Source organism: Rhinoderma darwinii, chromosome 1, assembly GCF_050947455.1.
Source record: "Rhinoderma darwinii isolate aRhiDar2 chromosome 1, aRhiDar2.hap1, whole genome shotgun sequence".
NCBI classification, from domain to species: Eukaryota; Metazoa; Chordata; class Amphibia; order Anura; family Rhinodermatidae; genus Rhinoderma; species Rhinoderma darwinii.
This window is the reverse complement of record NC_134687.1, coordinates 190,943,346-190,966,238: the sequence shown is the minus strand read 5'-3', so window position 1 is coordinate 190,966,238 and position 22,893 is coordinate 190,943,346. Positions and strand designations below refer to the sequence as shown.

Here is a 22,893-nt window from a genome sequence, read left to right as displayed (position 1 = left end):
GAAAACCTATACACAACCAGAAGAAGAGAACAAATGCCCAAAAATAGCAAAAATATTAAATCTTTATTATACAGAGCATAAACATATGTACACAAAAATATATATATGACCTTGTTAAAAAGTACGACCATGGAGGGATAGGTATACAGTAAAGGCAAGATGAAAAAGTGGCAAGTGGTATACAGTACAACTAGCCACAGGTACCGCTCGACGCGTGTTTCGCCTAGGAAAAGGAGGCTAATTGATACTAAAAGCTAATTAAGAAGAGTGGCCCACCTGGAGTTTGCCCTTCAAGATATATTGCCACTCGGCCCTTGACTGTAAACAAGCAGGCTAGCTACTATTGACGAATCTTATTATGATTTTAAATTTATTAGAATTACGGCTTGTATACCATAAAAAAACAAAAGCATCTGATTAACATATAAACATCAATTGCCAATGAAAAATAACTACGTTTTTCGAATCATTTTATACCACATTCACAACAGCAACTTGTTGACAGTTTCCAAGCAGCAAAAACGATCTTTCTACCCAGCACAGAGTACCAAAAATTAAATAACAACAGCAAAATTTTAGTATAAATTAAAAAGATACTACATTTTATTTTTTTCTGACTTATCGGTGGGTGGCCTTGTTACGCATTTTTCATTGGACCCATGAGCTTAAAATGATGTTTCTGTACATTCATTTTTGCATGTATAAAAATTGACACAGTTAGGGGTGGGAAATCGGGAACTAAAAGTCCCAGCATTTGTGGATGACGTTTCGCTAATTGTCACAAAGTGCGCGTGGACCCAGTGGCGTAACTACCGCCGTAGCAGCAGTAGCGACTCCTACGGGGCCCGCGGCATGAGGGGGCCCGTGTCGCCCGCCGGCACGGGCCCCCGCCATGGCCGGAGGCTCCGCTACAGGGGGGCGCTGTATGGCGTTCCCTACAGGGGGGGCGCTGTATGGCGTTCCCTACAGGGGGGGGTGCGCGCTGTATGGCGTTCCCTACAGGGGGGCTCTGTATGGCGTTCTCTACAGGGGGGGGCTCTGTATGGCGTTCTCTACAGGGGGGGCTGTATGGCGTTACCTACCTACCCTGTAGGGAACGCCATACAGCCCCCCCTGTAGGGAACGCCATGCAGCCCCTCCTGTAGGGAACGCCATACAGCGCCCCCCCCTGTAGGGAACACCATACAGCCCCCTGTAGGGAACACCATACAGCCCCCTGTAGGGAACGCCATACAGCCCCCCCTGTAGGGAACGCCATACAGCGGTCCCCCCTGTAGGGAACGCCATACAGCCCCCTGTAGATAACGCCATACAGACCCCCCTGTAGATAACGCCATACAGACCCCCCTGTAGATAACGCCATACAGACCCCCCTGTAGATAACGCCATACAGACCCCCCCTGTAGATAACGCCATACAGACCCCCCCTGTAGATAACGCCATACAGCCCCCTCTGTAGAGAACGCCATACAGCCCCCCCTGTAGATAACCCCATACAGCCCCTACTGTAGATAACGCCATACAGACCCCCCTATAGATAACGCCATACAGCCCCCTCTGTAGATAACGCCATACAGTCCCCCCTGTAGATAACGCCATACAGACCCCCCCTGTAGATAACGCCATACAGCCCCCTCTGTAGATAACACCATACAGCCCCCCCTGTAGAGAACGCCATACAGCCCCCTGTAGATAACGCCATACAGTCCCCCCTGTAGATAACGCCATACAGTCCCCCCTGTAGATAACGCCATACAGCCCCCTCTGTAGATAACGCCATACAGCCCCCTCTGTAGATAACGCCATACAGCCCCCTGTAGATAATGCCATACAGCCCCCTGTAGATAACCCCATACAGCCCCCACTGTAGATAACGCCATACAGACCCCCCTGTAGATAACGCCATACAGTCCCCCCTGTAAATAACGCCATACAGCCCCCTCAGTAGATAACGCCATACAGCCCCCTGTAGATAACGCCATACAGACCCCTCTGTAGATAACGCCATACAGCCCCCTGTAGATAACGCCATACAGCCCCCCTGTAGATAACGCCATACAGACCCCCTCGTAGGGACTCGACTCCAACACTAACAGGCTCTCGAACAAGGACACAGCACGGGATACAGGATACAGGGCATAGGTAACAACAGGAACAGGATAACACTAAGGGACCATTTGCAAGACTGACATGGAAACACTAACAAAGCTCAGGCAATGATCAGAAGGGCAGGGCCCTTTTTATAGTCCAGGGAATCATGGGCAGTTGATGATGATTCCATTTGTGTGCGTGCTGGCCCTTTAAGGCTGGACAGGTGCGTGCGTGCACGCGCACCCTATGGGACACAGCGGACCGGAGCAGAAATGAGTGCTGGCGTCTCCTGGGAAGGAGATGTGAGCCAGCACTCATAGATCCATGGCTGCGGCCGCCGGGGGGTGAGTAAACCCGGCGGTCCGCGGCCATGGACTCTACAATATCCACCCTCTTACACCCCCTCTTCTTGGGACCAGAGCGAGAGAGGAACTTCTTAATGAGAGCAGGGGCACTGAGGTTCTCTTCTGGCTGCCAGGACCTCTCCTCAGGACTAAACCCTCTCCAGTCCACCAAAGAGAAAGTCCTTCCTCCTACCCTTTTGCAGTCCAGGATCTCCCTCACCTCAAACACATTAGATGAACCGCTGGGAGCAATTGCGGGACTGGGAGTCTTAATGTACTGGTTCAGAAACACAGGCTTCAGGAGGGACACATGAAAAGAGTTGGGGATTTTGAGGGTTGGAGGCAGCTGAAGCTTATAGCAGACAGGGTTTAGCTGTTACAATATCTCAAAAGGTCCGAGGAACCTGGGAGCAAACTTATCTGAAGGCACCTTTAAACGAATGTTCCGTAAGGACAGCCAGACTTTGCAACCTGGAAGATACTCAGACGGCTCTCTTCTCTTTATATCCGCTTTTCGCTTCATGCGATCAACTGCCAGAAAATAGAGGGCCGGGTCTGTTGCCAGATTTGCAGAAAGTCCCCAAATGCAGAGTCAGCAGCGAGTACCTGAGATGTAGCTGACACAGTAAGAGGAACTCTAGGATGTTGGCAGTACACAATGTAGAATGGTGAGGAAGTGGTGTACTCACCTGTGTGGTTGTTATAGGAGAACTCGGCCCATGGAAGAAGCTGTACCCATCATGCTGCAATGAGATAAAGTGGCAGAGATAATTCTCCATGATCTGGTTAATCCTCTCAACTTGCCCATTGGACTGGGGCTGATAGGCTAAGGAAAAGTCCAATCTCACATCCAGGAATTTACAGAGGGCTCTCTGGAATTTTTAGGTAAATTGAACCCCCCGATTAGACACAATATGAAGTGGCAATCCATGCAAACGGAAGATGTACTGAATGAAGAGACTCGCCAGTCGGGGAGCAGAAGGTAGGCTGGTCACCAAGATAAAATGTGCCATCTTCGAAAACCGGTCCACCACCACCAAGACAGTGTTGCATCCTGCTGAGGGAGGAAGGTCTGTGACAAAGTCCATCGCAATGTGCTGCCAGGGGACATTGGGTACAGGCAGAGGTTGGAACAGGCCGGCAGGCTTGGAGTGAGTAACCTTCATTAGAAGCACACACCGTGCAGGAAGAGATAAAGTCCACTACATCTTTGGGTAGAGTGGGCTACCATAAGTGACGAGTAATCAGGTCTCGGGTCTTATGAACACCAGCGTGCCCAGCCAGTTTAGAGCGGAGAATTCTTCTCCTGTCTGCCAACCGAACAAAAATCCTAACCGGAGGGATTTCTCTAACCTGCAAAGGATTGGCAGTGATGTTGCAGGACGCGTCTATGATACTTTGAAGGGACTCCACCGTGTCATTCGTCTCAAATGACCTGGACAGGGCATTGGCTCTCACATTCTTGTCAGCGGGACGGCAGTGGAGCACAAATTGGAAATGGGTGAAGAACAGCAACCACATGGCTTGATGGGGGTTTAGTAGTTGAGCCGACTGGAGATAGGTGAGGTTCTTGTGGTCTGTGTAGATCAGATTGGGTGAGCTGCGCCTTCTAGCAGATGTCTCCACTCCTCCAGAGCCAATTTGATGGCCAGTAGCTCCAGATCCCCAATAGAGTAGTTGCGCTCTGCAGAAGAAAAAAGTCTTGAATAATAGCCACATACTACTGCCTTTCATTTGGAGCTCCTCTGGAACAGAAGTGCATCTGCACCAATAGAAGAAGAATCCACCTCCAATGAAAACTGCCGAGACATGTCAGGATGATGGAGGATCGAGGCTGAAGTGAAGGCTTTCTAGAGGCTGATAAATGCGGATTCGGCCTCTGGGGTCCACACCTTGGCGTTCACACCCTTCTTGGGAAGGGTAGAGATGGGAGCAGTCAGTGATGAGAAGTTTGGGATAAACTGCAGGTAGAAATTGGCGAATCCCAGGATAGGCTGTATGGACCTCAAGCCTTGAGGATGTGGCCATTCCAGAACAGACTTTATTTTCTCCAGATCCATCTTGAGACCTTGATCTGAGATTATGTATCCTAGGAAGGGCAGATAATTATTTTCAAAGACTCACTTCTCCAGCTCGGCATATAAACGATTCTCCCTCAATCGCACTAGAACCTGACGGACATGCCTCCAATGAGTCTTCGGATCTGGGGAGAAAATGAAAATATCAATCGAGATAGACTACAACACAGACAGAGGAGATCTCGGAAGATATCATTAATGAATTCCTGGAAGACCGTGGGAGCGTTACACAGCCCGTAGTGCCCGTCTCGGGTGTTGAACGCCGTCTTCCACTCGTCACCTTGACGGATTCGGATCAAATTATAAGCCGCATGCAAGTCTAATTTTGAAAAACAGTTCAGATATAAGTGGCAACGGGTATTTGTTCTTGACCGTGATCTGGTTGTGACCACGGTAGTCAATGCAGGGTCGAAGAGATCCGCCTTTCATTTTAACGAAGAACCCGGCCCCGGCCGGGGAGGAAGACTTTCGTATGAAACCCCTCACCAAATTTTCCTTGACATAGGCCGACATGGATAGAGTCTCTGACAAGGAGAGAGGATATACCCGTCCACGGGGAGAGAGGCATTTGGAACCAGTTCAATGGGGCAGTCATAAGTCTGATGTGGAGGCAGCGCCTCAGCCTCCCTCTTGCTGAAGACATCCGCAAACTGAGCAAAATGAGGGGGAGATCCCGGCAATGACTGAGACAGAGGAGGCTGAACAGGATGGATCTGCAACAGGCAGTGACCGAGGCACTTGGATCCCCATTGGAGAACCTCTCCGGAATTCCAGTCCAGGACTGGGGCATACAGTCGAAGCCAAGGCAGGCCCAGCAGAACAGGATTGATGGCTTTGGGCAAAACATGAAACTAAATTAGTTCCAAATGAAGGGCTCCAACTTGGAGCTTCAGCGGCTTAGTCTTCGATATAAAATTGGATCGGGGGAGGCAATCCATTCACCGAGGCAACAGCCAAAGATATCTCCAGGGGAACTGTGGGCAGCTGGAGATGATCCACTAGATCCTTATGGATGAAGTTTGCCGCGGACCCGGAGTCCAGATAGGTAGAAACCTGGTGCATCCTCTCACCGGATACTATGGTCACAGGAATCGTCAACTTGCAATTGAATCTTTAATTTGGTACCATTCCGCCTAGGGTCATCTCTCCAACCAATCCTAGGCACTGGGGTCTCTCTGACCTCTGGGGACACAAACGCACAACATGGCCTCCGAGGCTGCAATACAGGCAAAGTCTTGAAGTGCGTCTGCGTTGTCTCTCCTGGGTAGACAATTTGGCTTGGTCCATCTGCATAGGCTCCTTTGGTGGAATGACTGAAGAGGACAGTTGGGACTGCTGGAAAGTAGCAAGCCAGCCTAGGAAATTCTCTCTCCCGGAGAACCTCTTGGGAACGCTCCCGGATCCTCATGTCAACCCGGGTGGCTAATAGGATGATATCGTCCAGGATAGGTGGCAAATCGCAAGCGGCCAGCTCGTCTTTAATCCCAGAAGACAGTCCCTGCCAGAATGTGGCCACCAAAGCCTCGTTGTTCAAGGTCAGTTCAGCAACCAGGATACGAAACTGAATGGCATACTCACCCATGGAGAGGTCTCTCTGGTGTAGGGTCAGCAGGGATGCACCAGAAGAAGAAACTCTCCCAGGTTCTTCAAATATCGAACGGAAAGTCCGTAAAAAGCACTGCAAGTCACGGTCTCTGGTCCCTGATGTTCCCACAGAGGGTTTGCCCATGCAGGGCTTTGCCAGTAAGGAGAGAGATTATGAAGGCGATCCTGGCATCATCAGAAGAGAAGGCCCTGGCATGTAGTCTGAAGTGGATCTGGCACTGATTCAGAAATCCCCGGGAGTTCCTTGTGTCTCCGACATAGTGAGGAGGTAGCGGCAAGAAGCATAGGGGATCCGAACTGCTACAGACAGGAAGTGTAGCAGGAGGAACAGCAGGGTGTGGAATAGGTGCGGTGATGACTGTGGTTTGGGCAAACAGCCGATATGCAATGGTGTTCACCGACAGGAGGAGTTGGTCTTGCCGTGACTGAAGGTCTTGCATCTCGGCCAGCATGGCTTGTGTCGTCAAGGTTTCAGGTTGACCAGTGGAGTCCATAGCCTGAGCGTACTGTCACGGTCTGTTGGTATGTGGACCTGCTAGGTCGCACCGCCGTAGCGGGGAGGAAGCTGGCCAAACAACAGAAATACAAAGTGTCACGTTGGGTATGTGGACCCACTGGACTGTACCGCCTTGACGGTATGGCAGCTGACCAACAGGACACAGGTCACAGTCTGTAGTTTGTATAGTGTACCTGTGGTAGCTCAGACAGTAGCAAGACAGGCCCGACTGGTACTAGGCAGCAGGCAGGCGCCTGGCATGGTGTAGCAGGACAGGCGGGGTATACAGCACAGCAGGACTTCAGCTCACGGTACTTGACCAGAATAGCACGGGATACAGGTTACAGATAGCAGGAACGGGAAACACTGGAAACCACTTAGGAGAAATTTACTTAGACAGACTAGGGTAATGACAACAAGGCTCAGGCAAGGGAGGAACGGTCTGGGTCCAACTTATGTTCTAACTGCACTTAATCTCAGGTGTGCGCGCTGGCCCTTTAAGAGCAGGCACGAGTGTGCGCGCGCACCCTACGGGACGTGGTCGGGAGAAGCGGAAGTGAGCACTGGCGTCTTCTGAGGAGGAGATGGGGCCCAGTGCTCACAGTTCCATGGCTCCGGGCGTCAGGAGGTGAGTGAGCCTGATGGCCTGCAGCCATGGGCATGACACAAAGTCCCGCACTAGGGTACCTAAATAGTCCAGACAGTGGCCGAGGCTTTGGCACGGATGGCGATGGATGCAGTAGGTTACGCCATACGCGGTGGATGACAGCATGTGCAGCATGTTGTGCCAGACATGGCGGATCACACTGGACGTGGCTGATGGCACTGAACGTGGCAGATGACACTGGACGTGGCAGACGACACTGGACGTGGCAGACGACACTGGACGTGGCAGACGACACTGGACGTGGCAGACGACAGGTGCGGAGGGACACGACTCCAGATCCATGGCTGCGGACGCCGGGGGGTGAGTAAACCCGGCAGTCTACGGCCATGAACGCTACAAAACTTTACTCACAGACATTTCACGTCTCAATTTCCTACATGCTGAGCATTCCTTGTTCAGCAAAAGTTAACCCGCTCTTATGGAAAAAACTGGCTCAAAATTTGCCAAATAAAACATTTGAGCCCCACAAATTCCTTACAGGTTACACTTACAGGCAACTCATCTTTTAATAACAGTCACCTGTCTCCGATCTTTTACACCTGGTTTAAACATGGCCTCTGCGCGCTTGCACATTTTGTAGATCTGAACAAGAAGTCAGTATGCACCCTCCGGATATTGCAGGAAAAATACCCCCGTTTCCTTCTCTTTGCATATTCTCAGGCCAAGTGCTTCATTGTCAAATACACACGTTCACTTTATGATGCTGAATGGGACTCAGCATTCTATCTAGTTCTTCAAGTAATTCAAACGTTGCAGCTATCACAGCGGACTTGCCACAGATTTCAGTTTTTGCATTGCAAATGCTGAAATCAGCAGTGAAATTCCGCAATGTAATGAGCATGCTGCGGAGGGAAAATTCTGAAATGCAGCCTAATTTCCGCACAGTTATTTTACGCAATGTCTGAACTAAGTTTTCTGAAAATGTATAGAAACAAATGTAAAAAACGGCTGCTGCAGAATTCCACTGCGGACTGTCCGCAGCGGAATTCAACAGCAATTCCACCACGTCTGAACGCGTCCTTAGTTTAGAAAATAGTGTACGCAATTTTGTGACATACTGCATGTATCATTCAATTACATCAGTTAATGTAGCAGTGTTATACCATCAATAGCCACAATATATATAGATCTGGCTCATTGCATATTAACAGATTAGATGTATGTGATTTTCCATAAATTTTGCTGTTTGGATTGTCTTATTGTATCTTAACATGTCAATGACCAATTTGTTTTTTAGATTCTTCCTTCTACAATTGGTCTGATTCAGACTCACATCAAGCGTGTACACATCAACATTTAAATTATTTGATGTTGTAAGTTTAAATACACATTGGATACAGTTACAAACAAATTGTGTTAAAATAAACTAAAAATCAGTTACCTTTTTAGAGCGAACTTCAAATAGAATTAAATATCAAAATTCCCATAGGCGATCTCTGTAGTATATGTAAGAACTGTAAAGAAGAAAGTAATTCAGATCTAAAGACTTATTCTCATCAGTATTTACTATTCCTTAATGTGCCTTTAGGGTTTAATTTTTCATCTTTAATTATTTTTCTCTTAAATGTATGAAAAAAAGGTAGGTGTTGGCCAAATGCTCCACAATTTAAATAAAATAATCAATATGCTGTATATACCATATATATAATCTTTTCAATCAATTTTGAAATAGATAAAACTGTCTGTTTATATAGTGATAAGGAAATCTTGAACAAACTATCTTGTCTCACGGTTAAAGTAAATAAAAAATTTATTTAAAAGGTAAAGTTACAATAATAAGAAAGCGAAGTAAGAATTAAGAAAAACATGACCATGGAGATCCTCTCAAAAGTTAGACAAAAGATCTAAAGATTGGCTTTTAGATTAACCTTTTAAAGGCCATTTCTGGCTAACTACCATTAACCCCTTCCCGACATCCGCCGTATATATACAGCGCTGTCAGGAAGGTGTTCCCGCAAACCGCAGTACAGTTATGTCGCAGTGATGGTGCGGGCTCAGAAGCAGAGCAGGTACCATCACCGTGGGGTGACAGCTGTATTATACATCTGGTACGCTCTTGTAACTGCCAGGACCGGAGCTATTCTCCGATCCGGCTGATTAACCCCTCAGATGCTGCGCTCAATAGAGCGCAGCATCTGATGGGTTTTAACCTATGGAAATCGGAGGCCAAACAAACAGCGTACGAGTCTGCCTTGTACGGGAGCCGATGAGGACCCGCCTGCGTGTCCTCATAGGTTTGCTGTCAGTGAATAACTGACAGCGCTAATACACTGCACTACATATGTAGTGCAGTGTATTAAAGTAGCGATCGGGGCATCAGGCCCTCAAGTGCCCTAGTGGGACAATTTAAAAAAGTAAGAAAAAGTTAATAAAAATGTCGTCAAACAATAAAAACACACAAGTTTCAAGTAAAAAAAAAAAAAAGCTAAACTGCATTTTTTCCCATAGTAAGACTTTTATTATGTGAAAAAACGTAAAAAATAAAAAAAAACTATACATGATTGGTATCGCCGTATCCGTAACGACCCAAACTATAAAACTATTATGGAATTTATTCCGCACGGTGAACGCCGTAAAAAAAAACATGAAAAACAATGCCAGAATCTTTGTTTTTAGGTCACATCTCCTCAAAAAAAATGCTATAAAAAGTAATCAAAAAGTCACATTTACTCCAAAATAATACCAATAAAAACGACAATCCGTCCCAAAAAAAAATAATCCCTGACACAGCTTTGTTCACCCAAAAATAAAAAAGTTATGGGTCTTAGAATATGGCGACACAGAAAACAAATGGTTTTAAACAAAAAGGTAATTTTGTTGTGCAAACGCTGCAATACATAAAAAAAACTATATCAATTTGGTATCGCCGTAACCACATCGACCCGCAGAATAAAGTTAACATGTCATATATGGCGCACTGTGGATGCCGGAAAAAACCCCAATAAAAACCTATTCCAGAATTGCTTGTTGCTGGTAATTTCCTATACCAAAAATGAAATAAAAAGTGATCAAAAAGTTATATGTGTTCCAAAATGGTACCAACAAAATCTACAGCTTGTCTCATAAAAAACGAGCCCGCACACTGCTCAATCAACTGAAAAATAAAAAAGTTATGGCACTAATAATGCGAAATTTCCTTATTTTTGAAAGAAAAGCACAGTTTTTTTCAATGAAGATAACATTAAATTAATCAGAAATACACTCTATACATTGTTAATGTGCTAAATGACTATTCTAACTGCAAACGTCTGGTTTTTAATGCAAAATTTCCCAAACTACAAAGGAGAAAAAGTCCCTAAAAGTTGCAGAGCGTTACAAAAGGGGATAAGAAAGAATACAGCTTATCAGTGCGACACTGGCCTGTGCATAACAGATTTCTTCACAGCGTAACACACATCTATGGATAATTGTATTATTTACCCCATTATTATACCCTCTAATTATGCCCTGATGTGCTCTGCACAGATTACATATGCCCCCACATTATAAACTGAAATACCCGCAAAATCTAAAACAAAACTACCAAGCAAAATCCATGCTCAAAATGGCGGTCTTTCCCTTCTTAGCCCTGCAGTGTGCCCAAACAGCAATTTATGTCCACAAGTAAGGCATTACCATACCCGGGAGAGCCCGCTTAACAATTTATGGGGTAAGATTCTCCAGTGGCACAAGCTGGGCACAACATATTGTGCGGTGAATAGGCATATCAGTGGAAAAATTGCAATTTTCACTTTGCACCATCCACCTCGTATTAATTTCGGAAAAACACCTGTGGAGTCTAATCCCTTTAGGGGTGTAGTTTGGTACATCAGGGGTTTCGCAAATGCAACATACTGTCCGCAAACCATTCCAGCAAAATCTACGCTCCAAAAGTTAAATACCGCTCCTTTTCTTCTGAATTATCCCATATATGTAAACAGACGTTTATAACCACATATGGGGTGTTACTGTACTTGGGAGAAATTGCTTTACAAATATTGGGGTGCTTTTTCTTATTTATTCCTTGTAAAAATGATCTAAATCTACATCTTATTGGAAAAAATTAAATTTTTCATTTACCTGGCTTAATTCTAATTAATTCAGCAAAAGACCCTATGGGATCAAAATGTTCACTATACCCCTAAATGATTCCTCAGGGGGTGCAGTTTCCCAAATGGAGTCACTTGTGGGGTGTTTCCACTGTACTAGTACTACAGGGGCTCAGCAAATGTGACATGGTGCCCAGAAACCATTCCAAAATCCAAATAGTGCGCCTTCCATTCTGAGCCCTACCGTGTGTCCAAATAGCAGTTTATGACCACATATCGGTTATTGTTTTACTCTGGAGAAATTTCTTTACAAATGTTGTGGTGCTTTTTCTCCTTCAGTCCTTGTGGAAATGAAACCTAAATTTTCTTTGAAAAAATGTAGAATTTTTACGGCCTACTTCCAATAAGTTCTGTAAAACACCTGTGGGGTTAAAATGCTCACTATACCCCCTAGATAATTTCCTCAAGGGGTGTAGTTTCCAAAATGGGGTCACTTGTTGGGGTTTCCACTGTTTTGTCCCCTCAGGTGCTTTGCAAATGCGACATGGCCTCCGCAAATCATTCCTGCTAAATTTGAGTTCTAAAATTCAAATGGTGCTCTTTACCTTCTAAACCCTGCCTTGTGTCCAAACAGCTGTTTATGACCACATATTGGGTATTGTTTTACTCTGGAGAAATTTCTTTACAAATGTTGTGGTGCTTTTTCTCCAGTCCTTTTGGAAATGAAAAAAAATTAGCTAAACCTACATTTTATTTGAAAAAATGTAGATTTTTATTTTCATGGTGACGCGTCCCTCTCTTGACATCCAGCCCGACATCCCTGGATGACGCGACAGTCCATGTGACCGCTGCAGCATGTGATTGGCCTGTGATTAGCTGCAGCGGTCACATTGGCTAAAACGTCATCCAGGGATGTCGAGAGGGACGCGTCACCAAGGCAACAGCCGGGAGACCGGACTGGAGGAAGAAGCAGGAAGTTCTCGGTAAGTACGAACGTATTTTTTATTTTTTTTACAGGTTGCTCTATATTGTGATCGGAATTCACTGTCCAGGGTGCTGAAAGAGTTACTGCCAATCAGTTAACTCTTTCAGCACCCTGGACAGTGACTATTTACTGACGTCGCCTAGCAACGCTGCCGGGTGCACACATGTAGCCACCCGTCATTACGGGAGCTCCATAGACCTCTATTGGCTGTCCGTGTCGTTATCACGGCCACGATTTTTATGGGCTTTCTTGAATTACAGGTTCGGTCCGAACTGGTTTGGTCCGAATCAAACTTTTTCATGAAATTCGGCGTACCAGCCGAACCGAACTTATCATAAGTTCGCTCATCTCTAATTATCATGTACAGTGAGCAGAACATCTAAAGATTTTTCATCATTACTAGCATGTTTGGGTCTTCCGGATCTTGGTGCGTCTTTTTTTTTTTTTTAATTTAATTTTTTATTGTTATTTTTCAGCAAAACAAACATATAGGAAAAAAAACAAATTAGTTTTAACATACATATCTAGTACACTTTTTTGTCTTATCCACTATTCAACCAGTACAATAAAAGAGGAGAAAGAAAAAAAGAAAAAGAAAAAGAAGAGAAAACAAAAGAGAAAGAATGCAAAATACAAGCAAGGCAGTTATAAATTTTTCCCCGAAAATTTGCCTAAGTTTTAGGCTGCATAAATAATAATAATATGGGACTTTGTCTTTGTCATCTACTATAGGTCTATAATCTTTTTTTTTTATTTTTTTTTCCTTCCTTTTTTTCCTTTTAGTTTTTACATTACTTAAAACCTTATAGCTATGTCCTAATGACCTTACAATAATCTATTAGGAAAAGCTTCCATTACTTATAACTTAAGAAGGATATGATCTTAAAATATTATAATCTGACCATAACGTCCAGTTACTTAAGAATTTTCCATATAAATTAGAACGAACCGCTACCATTTTTTTCCATGGTATAATCAAATTGAACCAGATTTGTCAACTCGGTTATAGTGATAGGGTCTGAAGATTTCCAAGACCTGGCTATCAACAGTCTAGCTGCAAGAATAACATGTCCCGTTATACACCTTAGGTCTCTAGGGATGTCAACCAGACCGATAAAACACAGCGCCAATGCAGGGGAGGGGCATAGTGTGTGCCGCAGGATGGATGACAAAAATACAAAAGTAGCTTTCCAGAAGCTAAAGACTAAAGGGCAGGTCCACCACACATGCATATAATCACCTAGCATGCCACAATTTCTCCAACAAAAGGGAGAGTAAGAGGAATTAAATTTAGTCAACATTGTTGGAGTTCTATACCATCTAAGCAGTATTTTATGTGCTGTTTCTCTATGACTCTCTCCTTTAGAGATTTTAGTAGTCCAATTCATCGCCTGGTGCCATTCTGCTAGGGTGATGGTCATATTCAGATTGAGCAAATACCCTGGTTTAGTTAATCTCTGAGAGTTAGAAATTGAAGAATAAAACCAAGAAATGCACTTTATTTTAGGCACAGCGGAGTTAAAAGCCACAAATGCACTTTTGGGGAATATTCGCTCATCCAGGTTCCTACTGCTTAGAATATGACTGATCTGAAAATATTTATACAGGTCGTGGGTAGATATACCATATATTTCAACCAATTTATTAAAGGGCAACATTCCCTTTGATTCGTAAAGGGAACCAATCGTAGCTGCCCCTGCTGCTTCCCATTTTAGTACATTTAAATCCGGCATGAAAGAAGAGAGATACCAGAGGGGTAATAACCGGAGGGGGTGACAGTCAGTCTTAGGGGTAAGTGATATTAAATATTGCCAAGAGGCTATAGAAGCAACAATAGAGAGCATATTTATATTCTTATACAAACGCTTAGAGCTATCTAATGACAATAGAGACATTAGATGAGCCCCCAGTGTAGCCCTCTCGATTTCTACCCATTTGAGGTCATTATGCCTACCCCACCAATGATACATCTGACTTAAGACCGTAGAGCGAAAATAACGCCCAATATCAGGTACCCCCATCCCCCCTGAAGACCAAGGACGGGACATGGTAGAAAATCGAATCCTAGGTTTTTTACCAGCCCGTATGAAGTCCGTAAGCAACTTTTGAAGTTTCGAGAGGCAGTTAATAGGAAGTGGAATAGTTACTGTACGGAATACATATAATATTATGGGCAGAATCATCATCTTAACAATAGCAATTTTCCCAGCCCAAGAGATTATTGGTTTGGCGAAACTATCCGCTAATTTTGATACCTTAACTAAAAGCGGAACATAGTTCTTGGAAAATAATGTCGAGCTCGAACTTGTAATACAAGTACCTAGGTATATGATACTCTCTTCATTCCACTCAAAGGGAAAGTGTGCAATTAAAGCGGTTTTCATTACCTGGTCTAATCCAATCCCCATCATTTTAGACTTATTTGAGTTAATTTTATAATATGAAATTCTACTTTATTTAATTCTATTTTATGTTAAGTCTTATTGCTTCTGCTAAAGGTTCCATTGCTAACGCAAACACGATTGGAGAAAGTGGGCAACCTTGACAAGTGCCGTTCGTTATTAAAAAAGGGTCAGAGAGAAACCCAGCGGAAAGAACTCTTGCCGAGGGGGACGAATATAGTGCCAGTATTGACGATTTCCCTCGTCCCATCAAGCCAAAATGTTCAAGAAGTTGGGACATGTAACCCCAGTGTACTCTATCGAACGCCTTCTCCGCATCTAAGGAAAGAAGCAGAGAAGGCGTTCTCGAGGTCTCCGCGCACTGGATTTAATTCATAAACCGCCGGGTTCCATCAGAGACCCGTCGACCCGCCACAAAGCCAACTTGGTCAGAACTAATCAAATGGGGGATAATCTGATACAGTCTTTGTGAGAGCATTTTTGCATATATTTTAATGTCTGTATTTAAAAGAGAAATTGGTCTAAAATTAACTGGGGACGTAGGGTCCTTATCTGGCTTGGGGAGAGTAACTACAGTGGCCAAAAGCATTTCCATAGGGAAAGCACCCTCCTGTGCTGCTTTGTTAAATATCTGCACTAGATGGGGAACTAAAATTTATGAATATTCTCTATAATAATTATTTGTGTAACCATCTGGACCTGGAGCTTTATAAAGTTTCAGCAATTATATGGCTTTAAGTACCTCGGACTCAGAGAAGGGAGCCGATATAGCTGCGAGTTGAGGCTGGGAAACTTGAGGCAATGGAACTTTAAGGAGAAAATCTGTAATATCCGACTGTGAAGGCTGGTAAGTATTATCATCCATATGTAAATTATAGAGATTATTATAGTAAGTTCGAAACTGACCAGCTATCAGCCTAAGATCTATTATTTTATTACCCTGTTTACCAATAAGGTGGGTAAGGCGGGAACGTGGGGTAAGCTGTTTTATCCTTTTGGCCAGAAAAGCGCCCGCTCTGTTGTTATGTACGTAGGTATTCATTTGTAAGCGTTTAAGATGAATATCGTGTTGAGTTGCCAACAGTGACTGCAGTGACAAACGCAGGGACCTCAGTTCAGAAGAATATGCCGGTGTGGGTGTAGCTTTATTTTTGACGTTTATAACGGTTATCTGTTTATTAATATTGAAGATCTCTTTTTCTCTTTTCCTCTTAGCCTGGGAACAAGCTTTAATGAAAAGCCCTCTCATAAATGCTTTGTGCGTATTCCAAACTGTAAAAGGGCAGGGAACTGAACCCACATTTACTTCAAAGAAAAGAGACAATTCATTAGACAGTTTTGTACATGGTCAGGGTGTTGGAGTATATAGTCATTTAAGCGCCATTGAGACGGGTATGGAAGCAACATTTTTTCCTCTATATAGAGCGAGATTGGTGCATGATCGGACAAGGTTATCTGTCCAGTTTCCGAGGTTTTGGATTGTAAAAGTACCAACAGAGTCAAGACCCACTATGCTTGCTGTCAGTGAGTAGCTGACAGTTCTAATACACTGCACTACGCATGTAGTGCAGTGTATTAGAATAGCGATCAGGGCCTCCTGCCCTCAAGTCCCCTAGTGGGACAAAGTAAAAAAGTAAAAAAAAAGTAAAAAAAAGTTGTGTAAAAATAAGAAAATAAAAGATTTAAAAGTAATAAAAGTACAAATCCCCCCTTTTCCCTTATCAGTCTTTATTATTAAAATAAATAAACAAATAAACTATACATAATTGGTATCGCCGCGTCCGTAACGGCCTGAACTACAAAATTATTTTGTTATTTATCCCACGCGGTGAACGCCGTAAAAAATAATAATAATAAACCGTACCAGAATCACTATTTTTTGGTCACTTCACCGCCTAAAAAATGGAATAAAAAGAGATCAAAAAGTCACATGTACCTAAAAATGGTACTGATTGAAACTACAGTTCGTTACGCAAAAAATAAGTCCTCGCACGGCTTTTTTGAAGGAAAAATAAAAACGTTCTGGCGCTTAGAATAAGGCAACACAAAAAGTAAATGATTTATTACAACAAGTATTTTATTCTGCAAACGCCATAAGACATAAAAAAAATATAAACATCTGGTACCGCCGTAATCATATCGCCCCGCAGAATGAAGTGAATGTGTCATTTATAGCGCACGGTGAACGCTGTAAAAAAAATAGAACAAAAAAACAATAGTAGAATTGCGGTTTTTTAGTCACCGCGCCACATAAAAATAGAATAAAAACTGATCAAAAAGCCGCATGCACCCCAAGAAAACTACAATGGATTCCACAAGGGGTCTAGTTTCCAAAATGGGGTCACTTTTGAGGGGTTTTCACTGTTTTGGCACCACAAGACCTCTTCAAACCGGACATGGTGCCTAATAAAAAAGAGGCCTCAAAATCCACGAGGTGCTCCTTTGCTTCGGAGGCCGATGCTTCAGTCCATTACCGCACTAGGGCCACATGTGGGATATTTCTCAAAACTGCAGAATCTGGGCAATAAATTTTGAGTTGTGTTTCTCTGGTAAAACCTTTTGGGTTATAAAAAAAATGGTATAAAAAGGATTTTCTGACAAAAAAAAATAAAAAATTCAATTTCACCTCTACTTTGCTCTAAATTTCTGTGAAACACCTAAAGGGTTCATAAACTTTCTAAATGCTGTTGTGAATACTTTGAGGGGTCTAGTTTCTAAAAAGGGGTGTTTGATAGGGGTTTCTAATATATGGGCCCCTCAAAGCAACTTCAGAACTGAACTAGAACCTAAAAAAATAAATAAATTAGGCAATACTTTGCTTCTTACATTATACTGATAATGAGCCGTGCCCACCCCGAGATGACCCCAGTTTTAACCGTTTGTATAAACTGAGACCCCTATTAGACCGTTTCGGTGCCCGGTTTTCCCAAGCATACACCACCGAGACGTGTATTTCTATTGATGAGTCCCTGGTACATTTTAAACGGAGGCTTCAATTCCGCCAGTACCTGCCGAGTAAGAGGGCAAGGTATGGCGTGAAGATGTATAAGCTGTGCGAGAGGGCATCAGGGTATACCTACAAATTTAGGATATATGAAGGGAAGGACAGCAGTATTCAGCCCCAGCACCACCTCTACCTGGATAATTTTTATATCAGCGTCCCGCTCTTCAAGTGCCTCGCTTCCAGAAGTCCTGCGGCATGCGGCACTGCTAGAAGAAATCTGAGAGGCCTCCCTAAGACTCTGCTTGGGCAAACACTCAGAAGGGGTGAGAGCAGGGCACAATCTAGAAGCAACATATTGTGTGTCAAGTACAAGGACAAGATAGATGTCACACCAGTACCCATGTACCAGTACGAGGTACCAGTACAGAGACCCCCAAACCAGACTGCATCCTGGACTACAATAGGTACATGGGAGGGGTGGACTTGTCAGATCAAGTCCTGAAGCCCTACAGCGCCATGCGGTGTGGTATAAGAAGCTGGTCGTGCACATCATACCGAAAAGTTCCCCAAACTGGCAAGAAGGGAAAAAAATCAGAGGTGCAAAGTCTGCTATAAGAGGGTGATAAGGGAGGACACGATATATCAATGTGACACGCGTCCCGAAAAATTAAGGCTCTGTATGAAAGTGTTTTAAAATGTATCATACATCCCTTTATTTTTAATATACCCCAGTTTTACTTACCCCGATGCCCTCCACACATCTTATCCCCCTCGTCTTTCCCCTCTGAGCACCGCTGTGTGCCCAGGCAGCTGATAACAGCCACATGTAGGGTATTGCCATACCCGGGAGAACCCACATTACAGTTTATGGGGTGTATGTCTCCGGTCAAAATGCTCACTACACCTCTAGATGAATGCCTCAAGGGTGTAGTTTTTAAAATGGGGTTACTTCTTGGGGGTTTCAACTGTACTGGTACCTCAGGGACTTCTGCATACATGACTTAGCACCATGAAATCCCCAGTAGGCAAAATGGTGGTCCTTTCCTTTTGCGTCTCCCCATGGGCCCAAACGGCAGTTTATCACCACAACTGGGATATTGCCGCACTCAGGACAAATTGGGCAACAAAATGGGGTATTTTATTCCTTGTGAAAATAAGAAATTTTTAGCCAAAACGACATCTCATTGGAAAAAATTACATTTTTGTCAATTCACAGCCCATTTCAAATAAATTCTGTGAAACAACTATGGGGTCTAAATGGTCACAACACTCATAAATGAATTCCTTGGGGGGTGTAGTTTCCAAAATGGGGTCACTTCTGGTGGGTTTCCATTGCTTTGATACCTCTGGGGCTCTGCAAATACCACATGGCACCCGAAAACCAATCCAGCAAATCTGGACTCCAAAGAACACACAGCGCTCCTTTCCTTCTGGGCTCTCCCATGGGCCCAAACGGAAGTTTATCACCACAAATAGGGTATTGCTGCACTCAGGAGAAATTGGGCAACAAAATGTAGTATTTTATTCCTTGTGAAAATAAGACATTTTGAGCCAAAGCTACATCTTATTGGAAAAAATTACATTTTATTTAATTCACAGCCAAATTCAAATAAATTCTGTGTAGAAACTGTGGGGTCTAAATGGTCACAACACCCATAAATGAATTCCTTGAGGGGTGTAGTTTCCAAAATGGGGTCACTTCTGGTGGGTTTCCATTGCTTTGATACCTTTGGGGTTTTGCAAATGCGACATGGCACCGAAAACCAATCCAGCAAAATCTGCACTCCAAAGAACACACAGTGCTCCTTCCGTTCTGAGGCCTCCCATGGGCCCAAACGGCAGTTTATCGCCACAAGTGGGGTATTGCTGCATTCAGGAGAAATTGGGCAACAAAATGACGTTTTTTGTTTCCTGTGAAAATAAGAAATGTTGATGAAAAATTACATTTTATTGGAAAAAATGCATTTATTTAATTTCACAGCCCAATTCAAATACGTGCCGAGTAAAAACCGTAGGGTAAAAATGGTAACAACAACCATAAATTAATTCCTTGAGGGGTGTAGTTTCCAAAATGGGGTCACTTTTGGGGGATTCCCACTGTTTTGGCACCTCAACACCTTTTCAAACCTGGCATGCTGCCTAAAATATATTCTAATAAAAAAGAGGCCTCAAAATGCACTAGGTGCTTCTTTGCTTCTGGGGCTTGTGTTTTAGTCCACGAGCGCACTAGAGCCACATGTGGGACATTTATAAAAACCGCAGAATCTGGACAATACATATTTAGTAGTCTTTCTCTGGTAAAACCTTCTGTGATACAGAAAAAAATGGAATAAAATTGAAATTCAGCAAGAAAAATGAAATTTGCAAATTTCACATCCACTTTGATTTAATTCCTGTGAAATGCATAAAGGGTTAAAAAAAACTTGTAAATGCTGTTTTGAATACTTTAAAGGGTCTAGTTTTTAAAATGGGGTGTTTTATGGGGGTTTCTAATACATAGGCCCCTCAAAGCCACTTTAGAACCGAACAGGTACCTTAAAAAAAAGGCTTTTGAAATTTTCTTAAAAATATGAGAAATTGCTGTTTATGTTCTAAGCCTTGTAACGTCCAAGAAAAATAAAAGAATGTTCAAAAAATGATGCCAATCTAAAGTAGACATATGGGAAATGTGAACTAGTAACTATCTTTGGTGGTATAACCATCTGTTTTACAAGCAGATGCATTTAAATTCAGAAAAATGCTATTTTTTCTAAATTTTGCAATTTTTCACAAATAAACACTGAATATATCGACCAAATTTTACCACTACCATGAAGCCCAAAGTGTCATGAGAAAACAATCTCAGAATCACTTGGATAGGTTTAAGCATTCCGATGTTATTACCACATAAAGTGAAATATGTCAGATTTGAAAAATGAGCTCTGAGCCTTAAGGCCCAAACTAGGCTGCATCCTTAATGGGTTAAAGCCCAACTGCCACGCTATTAGCTAAGATCAGAGAAAACTCAGATACCAAAGCTCCGTTTGCCATCCCCTTGTCAGCCCTAGCATTACGATCGCTGGGGCTGACAGTTGTAAAATGGCAGCCTGGGGCCTAATAAAGTATAAAATCATAATATAATGTCATATATATATATATATATAACATTATACTATAGTTAAAAAATATGAATTCAAAGTAAAAATACTCTGTCTAAAAATGTTTTAAAAAATTTAATAGAGATTATGATTACAAAACACGTAAAAATTAGATACAATAAATATGATTAATTTTGTTTTTTAAATGTTTTATGTAATAAAATTCAATAAACAGTTAAATATATACAGTGGATCAGTATAAATATATTTTGCCATCTATTATAATAAACGATAAACAGCATAAAGAATAACAAAAAAACAATAACAATGTAATTCTAATAAAAAATATTTTCATTAAATGCTACCATATATGTAGTCAAGATTAATGCCTCAAAAATATACAACTTGTTTTGCATTCTTGTATGTTTACAAATAAAAAAGGTTTGGCTAATGGAATGCGAGGAAACAAAAAATAAAAAGTTCACTTGGTCCTTAACCCCTTCCCGCTCCTTGACGTACTATTACGTCATGGCAGCTCTATCGTTCGCGCTCCATGCCGTAATAGTACGTCTTGCAGTTAGAACAGCGGTGCGCGCGCCCGGCGCGTTCATGCGCTGTGATAGCTGCTGTTTCTGACAGCAGGCTATCACGGCATAATGGGACGGGACCATTTACTATGGTCCCGCCTCGCCGATCGCCGCTATTGGCTAGTCAGTGAGTAACTAGCCAATAGCAGCGATCGGTCTCATTCAGCACAGCAGTGCTCGAGCCCGGCGTTCCTGAGCTGTGATAGCTGCTGTTTCTGACAGCATGCTATCACAGCATAATGGGCCGGGACCATTTACTATGGTCCCGCCTCGCCGATCGCCGCTATTGGCTAGTCAGTGAGTAACTAGCCAATAGCAGCGATCATTCTCGTCACTTCCTCTCTCTGACCTCACATCCTGCTGCAACCGCCCTGAACGCCCTGTTGGAGTTAGCGAGGCGTTGAGATCGGTTGTGAGCAGAGAGTCAGAGAGAAAAGAAGTGAAAAAAAGTGAAAAAAAGTTTCTAAAACAACGTTTTTTTTGCTTCCCACCACCCCATCCACTACCCACTCCTGTTCCCTTCCTCTGAGTTCTACCCACGTTTTTTGGTCAGTGATCTCCTATCACTGACCACTTTTCAGTCTTCAGGACCACATTTCTTGGTCCCTGGGGATTTTTTTTTCATTTTTTTCTATATAAAACATAAAACAAAAAAAAAAATATAAAAAGAAAAAAAAGAAACAAAAAAAAATAGTTAGTTTAGCCAATTTTGAAAATTTAACTGGTTAGTTTAGTATTAGCCCCTTCCCGCTCCTTGACGTACTATTACGTCATGGCAGCTCTATCGTTCGCGCTCCATGCCGTAATAGTACGTCTTGCAGTTAGAACAGCGGTGCGCGCGCCCGGCGCGTTCATGCGCTGTGATAGCTGCTGTTTCTGACAGCAGGCTATCACGGCATAATGGGACGGGACCATTTACTATGGTCCCGCCTCGCCGATCGCCGCTATTGGCTAGTCAGTGAGTAACTAGCCAATAGCAGCGATCGGTCTCATTCAGCACAGCAGTGCTCGAGCCCGGCGTTCCTGAGCTGTGATAGCTGCTGTTTCTGACAGCATGCTATCACAGCATAATGGGCCGGGACCATTTACTATGGTCCCGCCTCGCCGATCGCCGCTATTGGCTAGTCAGTGAGTAACTAGCCAATAGCAGCGATCGGTCTCATTCAGCACAGCAGTGCTCGAGCCCGGCGTTCCTGAGCTGTGATAGCTGCTGTTTCTGACAGCATGCTATCACAGCATAATGGGCCGGGACCATTTACTATGGTCCCGCCTCGCCGATCGCCGCTATTGGCTAGTCAGTGAGTAACTAGCCAATAGCAGCGATCATTCTCGTCACTTCCTCTCTCTGACCTCACATCCTGCTGCAACCGCCCTGAACGCCCTGTTGGAGTTAGCGAGGCGTTGAGATCGGTTGTGAGCAGAGAGTCAGAGAGAAAAGAAGTGAAAAAAAGTGAAAAAAAGTTTCTAAAACAACGTTTTTTTTGCTTCCCACCACCCCATCCACTACCCACTCCTGTTCCCTTCCTCTTTGAGTTCTACCCACGTTTTTTGGTCAGTGATCTCCTATCACTGACCACTTTTCAGTCTTC

The 22,893-nt window shown here is 43.5% G+C and overlaps 1 long non-coding RNA gene across 1 annotated transcript in view; it reads right to left on the bottom strand.

Annotated features, from left to right (window-relative positions):
• LOC142738714 (uncharacterized) overlaps positions 1-22,893 on the bottom strand; it is a 99,946-nt gene that overhangs the window by 65,103 nt on the left and 11,950 nt on the right. Inside the window, exon 3 of the long non-coding RNA XR_012880598.1 lies at positions 8,663-8,735. This is a non-coding gene — a long non-coding RNA (uncharacterized LOC142738714). The remainder of the gene's footprint in view (positions 1-8,662; positions 8,736-22,893) is intronic.